General features: G+C 39.5%; 1 non-coding gene across 1 annotated transcript; it reads left to right on the plus strand.

Moving 5' to 3' along the window:
- The first annotated feature begins 317 nt into the window (after positions 1-317).
- trnae-cuc lies at positions 318-389 on the plus strand. Its single transcript has one exon. It is a non-coding gene; the product is annotated as a tRNA-Glu (tRNA).
- Positions 390-13,423: the final 13,034 nt, after the last annotated feature.

Consider the following 13,423-nt stretch of genomic DNA (forward strand, 5'->3'; position numbering starts at 1 on the left):
GTTTATCTGTAGTTCGTCACAAACACTATTCAAGAAATCATGAGGAAAATCTATGATCAAAATGTCACAGGGGTATTGAAGGCCAACTCTGGAAAGAAAATTGGCTTCTTTGGGTTAGATCAGTCCCAGTAACAAAATACTAACAAAAGATGCTCTCATATCTTTTGGGACTGCCCAAAAACACAAACATTTTGGAAAAACAAATCAAAGACAAACTGAAAATAAATTGTGAAAACAGATCTCCATATGGACTCTAAACTATATTTAATTAGATGTTTCCCAAAGCCCTTTGGATCAGTGTTATATATTGCATGCATTCCCTGGTGGTCTAGTGGTTAGGATTCGGCGCTCTCACCGCCGCGGCCCGGGTTCGATTCCCGGTCAGGGAACTACGTTTCGGCAGCCCGTGGCCAAGTGGAAAGGGAACTTGACTTGTAAGCAGGGGGGCGCCGGTTCAAAAAACGCCAAAGAAAAAAAGGGCTGGGGTACCCCTGAGCAAGGTACCCAACCCCCAATGCTCCCCGGGCACCACTCAGTGTGGCAGCCCACTGCTCCTAATTCTAGGATGGGTCAAAATGCAGAGGAATACTTTCCCTAATGGGATTTCTTTTAGAAAGGATGGATTCCAATAACCTTGGTCAGGATTTTTGCACCTTAACCTCACTTTGGGGAATTGTGATATTGTTTATCTTTTCCCAACTTGTTTTGGTAGTTGCATGTGTGCTCTATCTCTAGTATTCAAATCTCCAGTACTCAATTTGAAAATGTTTTCTTTTGTTAAATGAGATTAAATGCCTGTTACATTACAAATAATGGTGATAAAGTTAATGTCTGTTATCATGGGCAAAACTGTAAAACGTCCTATGGAGGACAGAGTAATCATTGAATGGATTAATTGTCCCATTTTACAAGTTCAGATGTGTATAAGTATCTCAGCGACATCTTAACAGATCATGATGAATTGGCAAAGTCAGTGGAGAAAGAAATAACACTTCACTGAGGTGCACTTGCCAGATTCCATCTTAAAGTTTTCCACTAACTACAATTACAAATGAAAACTGAGGTGTCGAAAACCTACTGCAGCACTTTTTTAATCCATAAAGAAAAAAAGAAGTTTAAAAAGTAGTTTCTATGTCAATACTGGGACTATATTGGACAAGCTACAAACATTGTATGATTAGATTAGGCTGCACACCAATAATTAGACCAGCCATACTTTGAAAACCACACACTCAGCAAGCCAAACTGTTGCAGCAAACACTGTGCTGTCTCACCACCAGAGATAAAACTAATGACTCCTGTGGGCATATTTAGCTTTTGTAGCACTGGAGAGAGAAACAAAGGCAGGAAATAAAAGCAGTAACACTTAACTTGAAGTTACTAAAAGCATAGAATGCCAGTTTCAGGCACATTTGCATCTCATTTTAACTGTACATGAAGCCATTATTGCAGAGGGTAAATTAGATCATAAAGCTGCCACTGTTTCATCTCTGTGCCGTTATCAGTGAGATCCAGGCTCCGATATAGGCCAGTCACACAGAGCCAAACAGCAGGTGAACATGGTAAAGAATAAACAATACAGTAAAGTAGAGTAATTTAAGTTTAAATAACATAATGCAAGAATCAGCCATGAGACATCACAGAAGGTACGAGAAGAGATTAAAAAAAGAAAGCATACAGCAGTTTAACGACATATGGAGACTCTGGACACCAACCTGAATAAAAATAATAATAATAATAATAAAAAAACACGTTCACAGCTGTATGAGCAAACTGGCCAATTAAAATTTGGGAGTGGTGTAAAAATGTTCAAACAAATTCATTTTCATTTTTTTACGATAGCTCGTTTTGTTCGGCAGCAATTTTTGTACGGAAACCCCTTTAAGCAAGAACACAAATTACCTGTGGGCCAATGAGCATCTAGTCTGGCCAAAAGAGGGCCAGACTAGGGAAAAAAAGTTTAGTGCAGTGTAATGAAAACATGGCCTGTGACCTCCTTTGGCCCGGTCCCAATGTCCACCCTCACAGACTTAGAGACTCTTGCCAGTAGTTTGAGCACATCATGGCCACTTTCTGTCAGTCAGCATTTCTGCAGATGTTGTCAAACTGAATTACCCACAGTTTCACAGAGTGTAATTTCTATGTTGTGAATCAAAGCTTCATTTAATCTTACCAATTTTTTCAGCATCGAAGCGTGGCATGAATGCTGTGAGTGCGTGCACAGGTTTCGTGTGAAAGAGCACGGTCAGGTAATCGCTTCAATGACATCACTTCATTTATGATAATACCTGCTTATTACAGTGTAATGAAGTTAAAGACACACTGCTGTTTAGGGGACAATTTGGGGCCAAAAAAGGCAAAAATGGCCTTGGTGGAATTTTACATTAACATATTATCTTCATACCCCAAAACCCAATCCACAGAAAAGCTTTGGTGACGTCACTTTTCTGTGGAGTTGTCGACTCAAAATGTGTCTACGTGTCTGACACTTCTGTCTTCAGTGGACAGAGGCCCCCGGTGTGTCATTTATCATGATATTCGTAATTAATTTTACATACTTAGTGATTTTTATCGCTACTAAAATCTGGCTGAATGGTTAAACATATGGATTTTAGGATTTGGTCACGTCACTTATACTACATTCAAATTATCACAGTGATGGGATCAGTTTTTTTTAATGCTCTGGGGACATAAATATCACATCATTAATTTCGATTTTCACTTCAGTTTTGTTTCACTTCAATACGTGGTCCCACACAGCAAAGGAGTAATACATGCCATTGCAGTGGACAGTCATGTTCATGTGAAAGTCTGACTACCTTCATTGGTGCACTGGCTGTTTGTAGAGAATTAAATAATCTAATTTCAGTCTCAATTATGGAAACCTGACTGACATTGGGAGCAAGTTTGGAGGCAAAGATAGCCAGGCTAATGCTAGACTACATCTCAATCTCATATGAGTCTGGAAAAGGTGGTCACCATTCAATTAGATTGAAATGCCTCTGTATGCAATTGGAGAGACCTTCAACCATCAGACCAATGATGACATGCGTGTTGTAGTTTTCTAGGTGCAATGGCTACCAAGTAATGACATCTATCCAGAGGTGATGCTAGACTCTGGGGGACTCCAGGCAAAGATGCTAATTGTGGCCCTTCACCGTTCCTTCCCACCCTGTACACCCTTTTAACCATTTACAGGGCGTTCATCGAAATATTTGGAAATTAAAAATCCCAGCCCCGGCGTGTTGTTGAAGGATATAACAAGACTTTGTTTCTTCTTTTGTTCCATTTTTTAAAATGTATTATGTATTATTTTTTAAAATGTATTATGTATTATTTTCATGTGCAATACCTGGAGACAGGCTCCACCCCCATGCCACTGGTGACGTAGTCACACGTAGCACGGCATTTTTCTCCATCTCCTTGATGGACTTGAGTGGAGTCTCCAGCCTGGTGAAAGAGTTGTCAGCAAAAATGGCTGTAGTGGAGGGAGAGGAGGACAGTAATAGCACTAACAATAATTTGTTACATAACTTAATGGCATTTAGTTACTGCGATTGGTTCTGTAGTGGCCATCGTCAACTCAAACCATCGCAGAAGGAGTAGCAACCACATCATGTCTATGAAGATGGCGTCACTGTCGTTGGGAAGAGAACATGTTTGATCTTCGCCAAACTCTGTTAGAAATGATGAAACCCTTTCATAAGGTTGCAGTCCCTTTTTCAGTCAGATGGGAGACAACCAAACTAAGGTGACATTGCCAGATTGAATCTGCAGCCAACCGCAAACTAGCTTTTATCTCTTAGTCTCAGAGGATCCTGTGACGAAACTGGCTTTAACGCTCTTTCTTGTTCCAGTCGTTTCTTCTACCCGGTCTTAGCTCACGCACCCATATGCTTTCTTTAATTGCTTTTCCCTCCACCAGTTCACTCACTACTTGTTCTTGTGTCCGTCCTTTATCTCTCTATTGCTCCCTCCTGACCACAGGCCATCTTTTTTTTTTATCATTAGAGACTTGTTTGTCATGCCTCACACTTTTATGTCACTTTCTCCTGCTCTCTCTTCCTTTTATTACTGATTTTACTCTTCTTGTCTTGTTCCTCTTCACTATTCCAAATAATTTCATCCTGATATTTGGTATTAGGTCAGCAACTTGTTACCATCTGTCAATGCCATGTCCATAACTGACAATTACAGTTATACCAATGGTCATTGGCCTAATGGTGGATCCAATGGCTTTTGCTGTTTCTGAATTATTAAAAGGCAAATGGAATCATTCTAATTGTGACTAAAATAGAAAAATGAAAATTGTTATCTCTTTAAGAGATTAAAGAGGTGTTTAATTGATGAATCAACATTTCATAAATCCTAATTAAAAAGGTGAAAAAAAAAAGCCAATTCATTTGATGGCCAAACAAAACCTCCTGCAGTCCCAATCTGTGCTGTCACTCCCTCACACTCAGATTTGTGCGCCCCTCCACAGCCACCGTCAATTTCTCTGCGTGAATGGTAACATGAAGTTATTTAACGACACAAGACTGGAAGGTGCGCGCATCTGCTTTGATCGTGTGTTGGGAACAGCAGCGCATTGGTGTGCATGTGGGTATCAGTGAGTATGCATGTGTTTGACAGCATGAAGGTGTGAGATGCTTGCTGTCACTTCAGCAAAGGTTATTAAAAAGCCGGCTTCACACCTTTTCTGTGCACATCAGAGAGTGAATATAGTGAAGACGATGCAGCCACATAAATGGAGGGAGAGGAGTGGGAGGGAAGTGCCTTTAAACAGCCCTTTTACAGTCTGCTGATCATTTTATGGGCTGCCTTTTAAACATGGGTCATTATAATCTGAATTGTTTAAATGTAAAACAATATATTTCTTTTTTCCTTTTGGGTCGTTTTGACTACTTTAAAATCTTTATTTCTGTCCTGTTTACACAACCACTTTTCAAGCATCTAACTTTAATAGACTTTTAATATTGTATGTGTTCGTCCACAAATAAATACACAGATAAAAATAAAGACAACCAGCCCATGTGACCTCATAAGCCCCCAACAAAACTCTCTTACAACTCTCTTTCGGCTCATCACAGTCAAATGTCTTAGCTTTGTCTCAAGCTCATCACTGGATGCTGTCTGGGTCCATTACTCAACAAGAATCCCCTTTTAATACTCATTGACTAACCATTTCATTGTTTAAATGAATCATTTCTCAGATGTGAAATTGTGTAACTACCAACTATTACATACCTGTCTTGAACTCTCTGTCATTTCTTTCTGGACCTAACAGCAAAAAGCTTTAAAGGAGAAAATCTTATTTATTTTCTATATGAAAATATGACAACAGAAGCAATTTAAATTTACCTTGGTTTTTAAAAATCAAACTAAATAAAATGAAATCTCCTTAGAAAGATCAAGTTTATCATATTATGATTTAGTTTGATTCAAAAAAATGAGTGTGAAGGACATACTGTACGTCCTGAAAATATGTTGGTGATTTGTGTTATCTATACCACCTTAATTGTTTGGCTAAGTAGCTTTAATGTAATGTTCCATTAACATCACATTGTTCCTCCAACTGTTTTTATTAGAGTCAGCTGCTGGCAAAATTGCACCAATTTGTCTTCGAGTATAATAGCAATGGAATTATAACTTCATTAAAGTCCCCGAACAAAAGCCGACGCGGCTATATGTTTAAGTTTTTTAGAATATGAAATGTATAGATAATTACACATTAGGAGAAAAAATGTCATCAGCAAACACTTACTTTGGTCATTTATTCATGTTTTTCAGTGTGCTTGGAAAATGAGCTCAGTTTTAACAATAGAACTATGCCCATTAAATCCACCTTATAATTTGAAGTGAGGTGTAATTTGCAGAGTTAGCGTTTGACACTGAGCTGAACTCCAGTGACCCTTGACTGCAGCGGGTTTGATTTTTTTTCTTCTTGGCCTATAATAAATTAAAGGAAGATTTTTGTTTAATCATTTCCTTGTTTAGCTTGAAAGCTAACAACAACTGCAGTGGTAGATGAGAACTGAGTACAACATCTATTTTTGCAAGTACATTCATCCTTATGGTGAGAAAATCCCAACTAACAAAGGGTGTCCAGACTGGAACACCCTCAATCAGCTCTAAAGTGAATAGTGTTACCAGTCAGAGAACATTGCAATATCAAAATATGCAATATTTTTTATGTTGCAAAGACTCCTTAAGAGGGCGATAAATGTAGGTTTTTCCTGGTGCTAGCTTTGGATTGGCATTGAACGTACCATAAACATTTTGGGGCAACTGTAGCTCAGTATTAGAATGAGTTGTCTTTCATCTTGTAGGTTGCAGGTTCAATTCCCAGCTCTGCTAGTCTGTGTTCTTGGGCAAAACACTTAACCCCACGTTGTGCAGCGATGTGTAAAAAAGATAAGTATGGGTATGAAATATGTATGATAGAAAACTCAAGACTAGAAAAATACTATTTAAATACAAACACTTTACAATTTTAGTTAATTAGTTAATTTAATTAATTTAGTTAACACTATATTTAAAAAACCCTCTCCATACACCCTCATAAACCACTTAGTGGGCAGTGAAATGAGAAGCGAATTGTTCAGAGACATTGCAGTTGACTTTTAATTATTATGCATACATTGATTTAGTATGTATTAAGATCTTGTTTTTCTTATATTATATGGTGATGTGCCGTAAGTGCTGTAAAGCAACGCAATGTAGGATTTCCACCTTGAAATAATGTATTTTCTTATATAGCCAAACATAAATCAATGTAATCATATTTGTATAAAATGCTATAACACGGGCTACTGTGTCTGGTCTGAAGATGTTGTTGTTACATTAGAATTATTGTCTACAACTTTGCATGTTACTTGATACCGTTAACCAACTGTGGAGACAAATCCTTCAGTGTTACTTTAACAGGCCAATAAAACATCACTTGGCTGACCCCCTTACTTCTGTTGGTGTAAGAGAATGACATATTTTATTTTTTTTTTCATCATGTTCTTGATTTCAGACGTTTGCTATTGAACTGACTCAGGACTTCATAGTCTTCCTTGTAAGTGAAACTTTTTGAACGTCTTCAAACGTGTTTTGTTTTTTTTTTGCTTGAAACAGCAAAATGGCATCATTTGAAGGGAAGTTACTCCTGACATCTGCAGGGTTCTGCCATAGAGAGAGCATGTTGTGCATGCTGTGATGTCCCCGCAAAAATCACAGTGGGGGGTTTGTCTCCCAGCCCATCGTCAGCTGAGATCTGTCTCGAGCTGACATTATAAAGACATCTCCCTGTGTTAGATAGAATTACATCAAACTGCTGGAATCAAGTGGCCATGGAAATTTAGATTCTCTTTTATATATTTTTTACGCTGGTGTCAGCTCATCTGTAACTCATTTGAAACCCTAGGTTACATCAGCCACTTTTGCATATTACAGCATCACTTTGAGCTTTCATGCATTATAGAGAGAAATAACTGACGGAACTAAGGCCTGGCCCTTGACTTTTTCTCCTCTGACGGAATGAGAAGCAACATGTTCTTCCCTATTCAGAATATTATTAGAAGCATTGTGGGGGTAGGAACAAAGACCAACAAGGCGTTTAAACCTAAGTCATTCATTTTGACGTTAAAGTGATTGCGCAGTGTGGATGCATGAGTTACAAAACGTTAGTGGTGATGATGAGGTACGAGGAAAAACAGATTCTGCCCACCTCACACAACTAAATCTATGATATGCTTAACTCTATGTTTTTTGTTTTTTTTTCTGATGGTAAGACAGCCTTTTGTTGCTGGAAATTAAAGTTTGGAACCACTGGAGTCTCCTGCCTCATTTGTTGTTTCAAGTGAGACAAACTTCAGTTTCCAGACGGACACCCAAAAAATTTGTTTTTTTTCCTTTTTCTCCCGACTGGCAGTTACTATGTGTCAGTGTCTCATCATACAACCACACTTAAAATGATGCACAGATACCTTGTTAAGTTCCAAGCCAGGGTTCTCTCAATCCTGGTCCAGGGGACCCACTACCCTGCATGTTTTACAGTATATGTTCACTGCTCCAACACCCCTGATTCAAATGAATTATTATTACATTATCAGTCCTTGGTGTTGCTTGGTGATGAGCTGACACAATTCAGGTGTAAAACATGCAGGGGAGTGGTTCCCAGGACCAGGATTGACACATTATCTTTTCTATTTTTAATATCTTGGCTTTTTTTTTTTTACATGCATTAATTGGATTTCTAATTGTTCTCCAGAGACAAGGGAACATTGATCAAAAAGTTGAAGATGTTGGAATACTGTGGAATGATGTCCGCTCTGACTGTTTCCATACTTGTGGAAAGCACCAGGGGGCAGTATAAGGGTTAAGTTTGCAGTGGACACTTTGCTAAGGATTGTTTGAACGATGATGCAGCAAGTAGAGCTACGCAGATCTATCCCGTGCCAAAGTATCTCTGAGCAACACACAAACCCCCTCTCTGTGTATGAGTTATGTGATATAAAAAAACAGTTGCATATTAAAGTGCTATATGAATGCATGAATGTGACTTATAGTATAAAGTGCTTTTCAGTGGTGGTTAAGACTTTAACCTGCTATATAAATGCTTTCTTTGATTTGTTCATAAGTGATTTTGTCGAGACAACAAGCCGACTGCTGTTTATGGCATTTTCAAGGACTTTTGATATGCGTTCCGCTCTCCAGCTGAGTTGCGACATCTCTCCCTGCATTCTTGTAAACAAACTTTGGAGAAAAACTGAAAACAAACCTCCCGTGTGCAACTTCTGTTGCCAAAACACCGCTAGCATCACACACAATGAGCAGAGCAGTGAATCGGAGGTATTATTCAGATAGTGTCTCTGAAGTTACTTCAGCTCAGAAACAAGCAGATGGAAGTAAATAAAAAAAAAAGCCCCTGTAGTGAGTGACAGATACGCTGCTGTGATCACTTTACTCGCGTAGTTGTTGTATTTCCGCCTTCCTTCCATCAGTCATGGCGTAAACACTGCTATCCTGAGAAACACAGAGAGTCGTGTGGAGCTGATAGACTCCAGCACTGTTTTTAACTCATCTGACAATGGCTTGAATATGATGGCCATTCGCTCGTATTCAAAAGTTACGTACCACAGCTTATCAAGTGATGAGCATGTCAAATATGGCCTTTTTTATTGCCCCTGCAGACTGACGGCTGCTCGGATTGAAAGCTGCCATGTGTCCGTTCCGACTGAGGTGATGTGAATTTCCACTTCTATTACATGCCTGTCAGAAAACTGTCAGTACAAGGAAGAAGGACATGCTAATGCCTCATCACTGACATCAATTGATCTCAGTCAGGTGCTTCCAAATCAGGTATTTAAAATCATGACAGAGACACAAATCCTAAAACATAACTGGACTAACCCGACTTATTTTATTACAGGGGCAACTTTACTCATCGAACCCACAAAGGAAAATCTTTCAGCCCACTGCAGACAATAATGGAACTTTAAGCTGCTTAATTGGATCAGGCAACAAAATAATAGTTTGCCATTGTTGAGGCTGAGGAATATCTGAGAGGCTGAGTCGCAGAAAATAATACGCAGGTGGTGGTGCAGGGAGAAGAAAACTGAGGCGGGAGAGAGCAGTGTCGGGGGTATCAGGTTTTTAAAAAAATGAGTGGAAGGAGTGAGAGGCGAGAAAAGATAAGGAAGATCTGCATATGAAGACTGAAATGGTTAAAACGACCAACGTCAACCAAGAATAAGAGAGAGCGGAAACTGAGAGATTAATCCTGAGTGAATAGAATCAGTGTGATTGCCTGTTATGCTTATGAGTGCCCTCAAGTGAATTTGAGCCAACCCCTGTACGGGAATATCTCACTGCCTCTCTTTGATCTTTCCTCTAATCAGATTGGAGCTCAGTGTTTTGGGGAAATTCACAACACTGCATTGCCTCTTTACTCTTGGTAAACCGTGTATGTGTGCGTTTGGGTGTGAATATGCATATTTGTTTGTGTACGCATGTGTCTATGAGTGGCAGAGCAATAAAGTGTAACCCAGCCAGCATGTCCATGTGGGCCCCATAAGGGTTATATTCGGGTTGAGAATATGGGTCAAAAGCGGGCTTACCCACATGGACTTCCCATGTAGGGTCACTGTTACTGAAACTATATGGAACCTGCATTATTTTCCCACTTCAAGCTCATGCCCACTTAATATCCGCGTAGTACCCACGTAGTCTGGAAAGTATACTTGAGTCCACATGGACATTCTGGCTGGCAATGGGCCTGAAACTATACCAGGTCTCAAAATGTACATACTATTGGATGCTGCCGAGCCACTAGGGCTGTGCGATACTGCAAAATTAGGAATCGATCCAATACCAAGTAAATACAGGGCCAGTATTGCCAATACCGATACTTTTTACTACATCTACTTTTGTGTAGGGGAGAGCAATGTATCATCAGTATGCAAATTTGACTGAAAACTTGAATTTTCATGATTATTTAATTATTTTGTAAGTTTTCCTTTAATCAATCATGTTTATGATGATAATAAAACACAGGACAAAGTTTTCAGGCAAACAAAAATACTATTATTAAGTAACTCAGAAATATTTGTATTTTGTTTACATTTTTCTGTACATTTTTACTAACTGACCTGCCTTGGAGAAAATCCTTTCTCAGGTATGTTGCAATTACAGTCAGAAAAATAAAAATACTTTTATTAAGTAACTCAGAAATGTTTATAGAAAACTTAAAACTTAAATTTCCCTTTTTCCGGAAACATCGCAAACATCGCAGGTTGCAGTGGTTTGATTTACAGCTGTAAAAAAAACCTCCAAACAGCGCTCCTCTTCCGCTCTGCCATCACGCAGCCACAACGCAGTGAGTGAGTGCAGTGGAGGGGGGAGGGGCTTGGCAGCGGAGTAAAGGGGAGGGGCTAATTGCGCATGAGTGAAGTGAGAGAAGAGCAGTGTTGTACGGCCAGTCGGTCACTCTGTAAAGGCCTGGAGTTGTACTTAAGAATCGATCTCATCACACAAGTATCGATCAATACCCAATACCAACGTTAGTATCGATATTTTATTTATATCGATCCGTCCAGCCCTACTAGCCACAGTCTTCCCTAGCAATTTGCAGCCTCTTATCTCCTTCAGACTGCATCTTCTGCATATTATATAATCTACCTTAAAGGTCACATTATGCTACTCCCTCTTCCTGAAATATGTCTTTATATACCGCAGCCATTTCCATCCTTTCTGCAAAATTCACAATCACCTGTCCTTCCGCATTTCTCTCCTTAACCCCATACCAACGCAACACCTCCTCATCATCTCTTCACCAACATGCCCATTGAAGTCTGCTCCAATCATCACGCTCTCTCCTGGGAACACGCTCTACCACTTCATCCAACTTACTCCAGAATTCCTCTCTCTCTCTTCTACCCGACAACCAACTTGAACACCGACAACATTCAACATCACACCTTCAATTTCTAGCTTCAGGATTCTGTGTGAGACTCTCATAACGTCCAGGACAATCTTCACACATTATTCCTTTAAGATTACCCTTACCCCATTTCCCTTTCTATCCAAACCATGGTAGAGTGGTAGAATCCACCTCCGATGCCCCTGGCCTTGCTTCCATTCCACATGGTCTCTTGCTCACACAATATACTGTACCTACCTTTATTCTCTCTGTCATATCAGCCAGCTCTCCCTGCACTTATAGTCCCTACTCTCACTTCCACACTCCTACCCTTCCTTCTGTCTCGCTGCCTCCTCCTTTTTTTTCTTGTCAGTTAAGTAAGTCAGAATAAAGACTCTCCTATGTGAGGCTACTGTTCTCCCTGTGTCTTTTTGTGAGTTCCCTCCCAACAGACTTGCAGCTCAGTGTTAACTGACAATTCTAAATTGGTGTTAATTGTGAAGACTTAGGCCTGTGATTAACTGGTGTTTTTCTGCTGCAGTAAATCTACATCAAGGTTTTGTGTGTTCAGATTTAGTCTTATTTATAACTTAGTAGTAATGAGTGGTTGTTAGAGTTTCTTTTGCCTCTCATTTAACACCAGTCTGATGATTCTTCTCTGACATCTCTGGCATCAACAAGTCGTTTTTGTCGAGAGAACGCTCACTGACTACATACTTTTTTCCCTTTTCAGACCATTCACTGGTCACCTTAGAAATGTCTCTGTGTGGAAATCTCAGTCAATCAGCAGTTTCTGAAATACTGAGACCAGCTCGTATGGTACCAACAAACACGCCACAATCAAAGTCACAGAAATCACCTTTCCTCCCCAATCTGTTGCTAAGTTTGAACTTAGTCATAGTCTCAAGGTCCAGAGAGTGAAGCCATTGTGGAAGTGCCTTGAACATGTATGATCTTGACTGTCCATCAGGGGGCGATTCCACTGATTTGTATGTAAAGCTAAAAGGAAGTCCACATCTCACTTGACTAATAATGTCAATAAACATCCTGAGGAGATTTCAGGTCAAGCATGATGTCCATTTTGAAAATGTGGTCCCCATTTAGTGTGTGGTTGTGACCTGTTGGTTCTCAGACTCTACGTATGGTCCATCCCTTGCTTCTCCCCCAGCTCCACCCTCTCATCCAAATATGGCTTCCCCTGGTTTAAAAATCCAAGGCTTCAAAATGGCAGAGTCACAGTAGGTACACCCATGATTGGGTAAGAGCACTTCACACAACCAGTGAACACAATGGCACAGAGGAGAGTTTCAGATCAAGACCGAGATCAAGTTCAGTCGCCCCTCAAGTCATTTGAGTTTGAGACCCCTGGCTTAGTTTCTTTAGGGCATCCAATTTATCCATCATTATTTATCACGTGTGTGTTAAATCCTTGGTGATATTTCAGTTATCGCAACTAAATGACATAAAGATAATCTACAATCAAAGGGATAACACACATGTAATAAACACACAGGGATGTACTGTATAATAGTAACACCAAGGTAAATAAATAACATAAATATAATTCAGACCTATAGATTAATATGCCATTGAAGACCCAGCACGTTCTAAAAGTTGTTATAAATTCTGCAATCTGCCCCATTATCTGCTTTAGTTGGCAAGAAATGAATGCAATACTTTGACCATTTACCAACATAATGAAATTTATACGAAGCCCATCTTAAATAAAAATTAAAAAGTGAGATTAAATCAATGCAACCAGAACTGCACTGAGCCACTTTTAATGGGAATTTCTCTAAAAAAATGGAGGAGGGCGCATGGGACACTAAGTTGACCTGAAATGTGTGCGATAACAAATAAGAAAGCTGTACATTTCTCATTTTTAACGCTGGAAATTAAACTACATTCAATCTGATATCCCATAATAAGAAATGGGAAATCTAGTTTGACAAAACTTAGAAAAGCTCACTCGGCCGACTCCTTGGGCACTTCGGCTCCTGAAGGTGTAGGTTTGTG

The sequence above is a fragment of the Solea senegalensis genome, linkage group LG12 (assembly GCF_019176455.1).
Source record: "Solea senegalensis isolate Sse05_10M linkage group LG12, IFAPA_SoseM_1, whole genome shotgun sequence".
Lineage (NCBI taxonomy): Eukaryota > Metazoa > Chordata > Actinopteri > Pleuronectiformes > Soleidae > Solea > Solea senegalensis.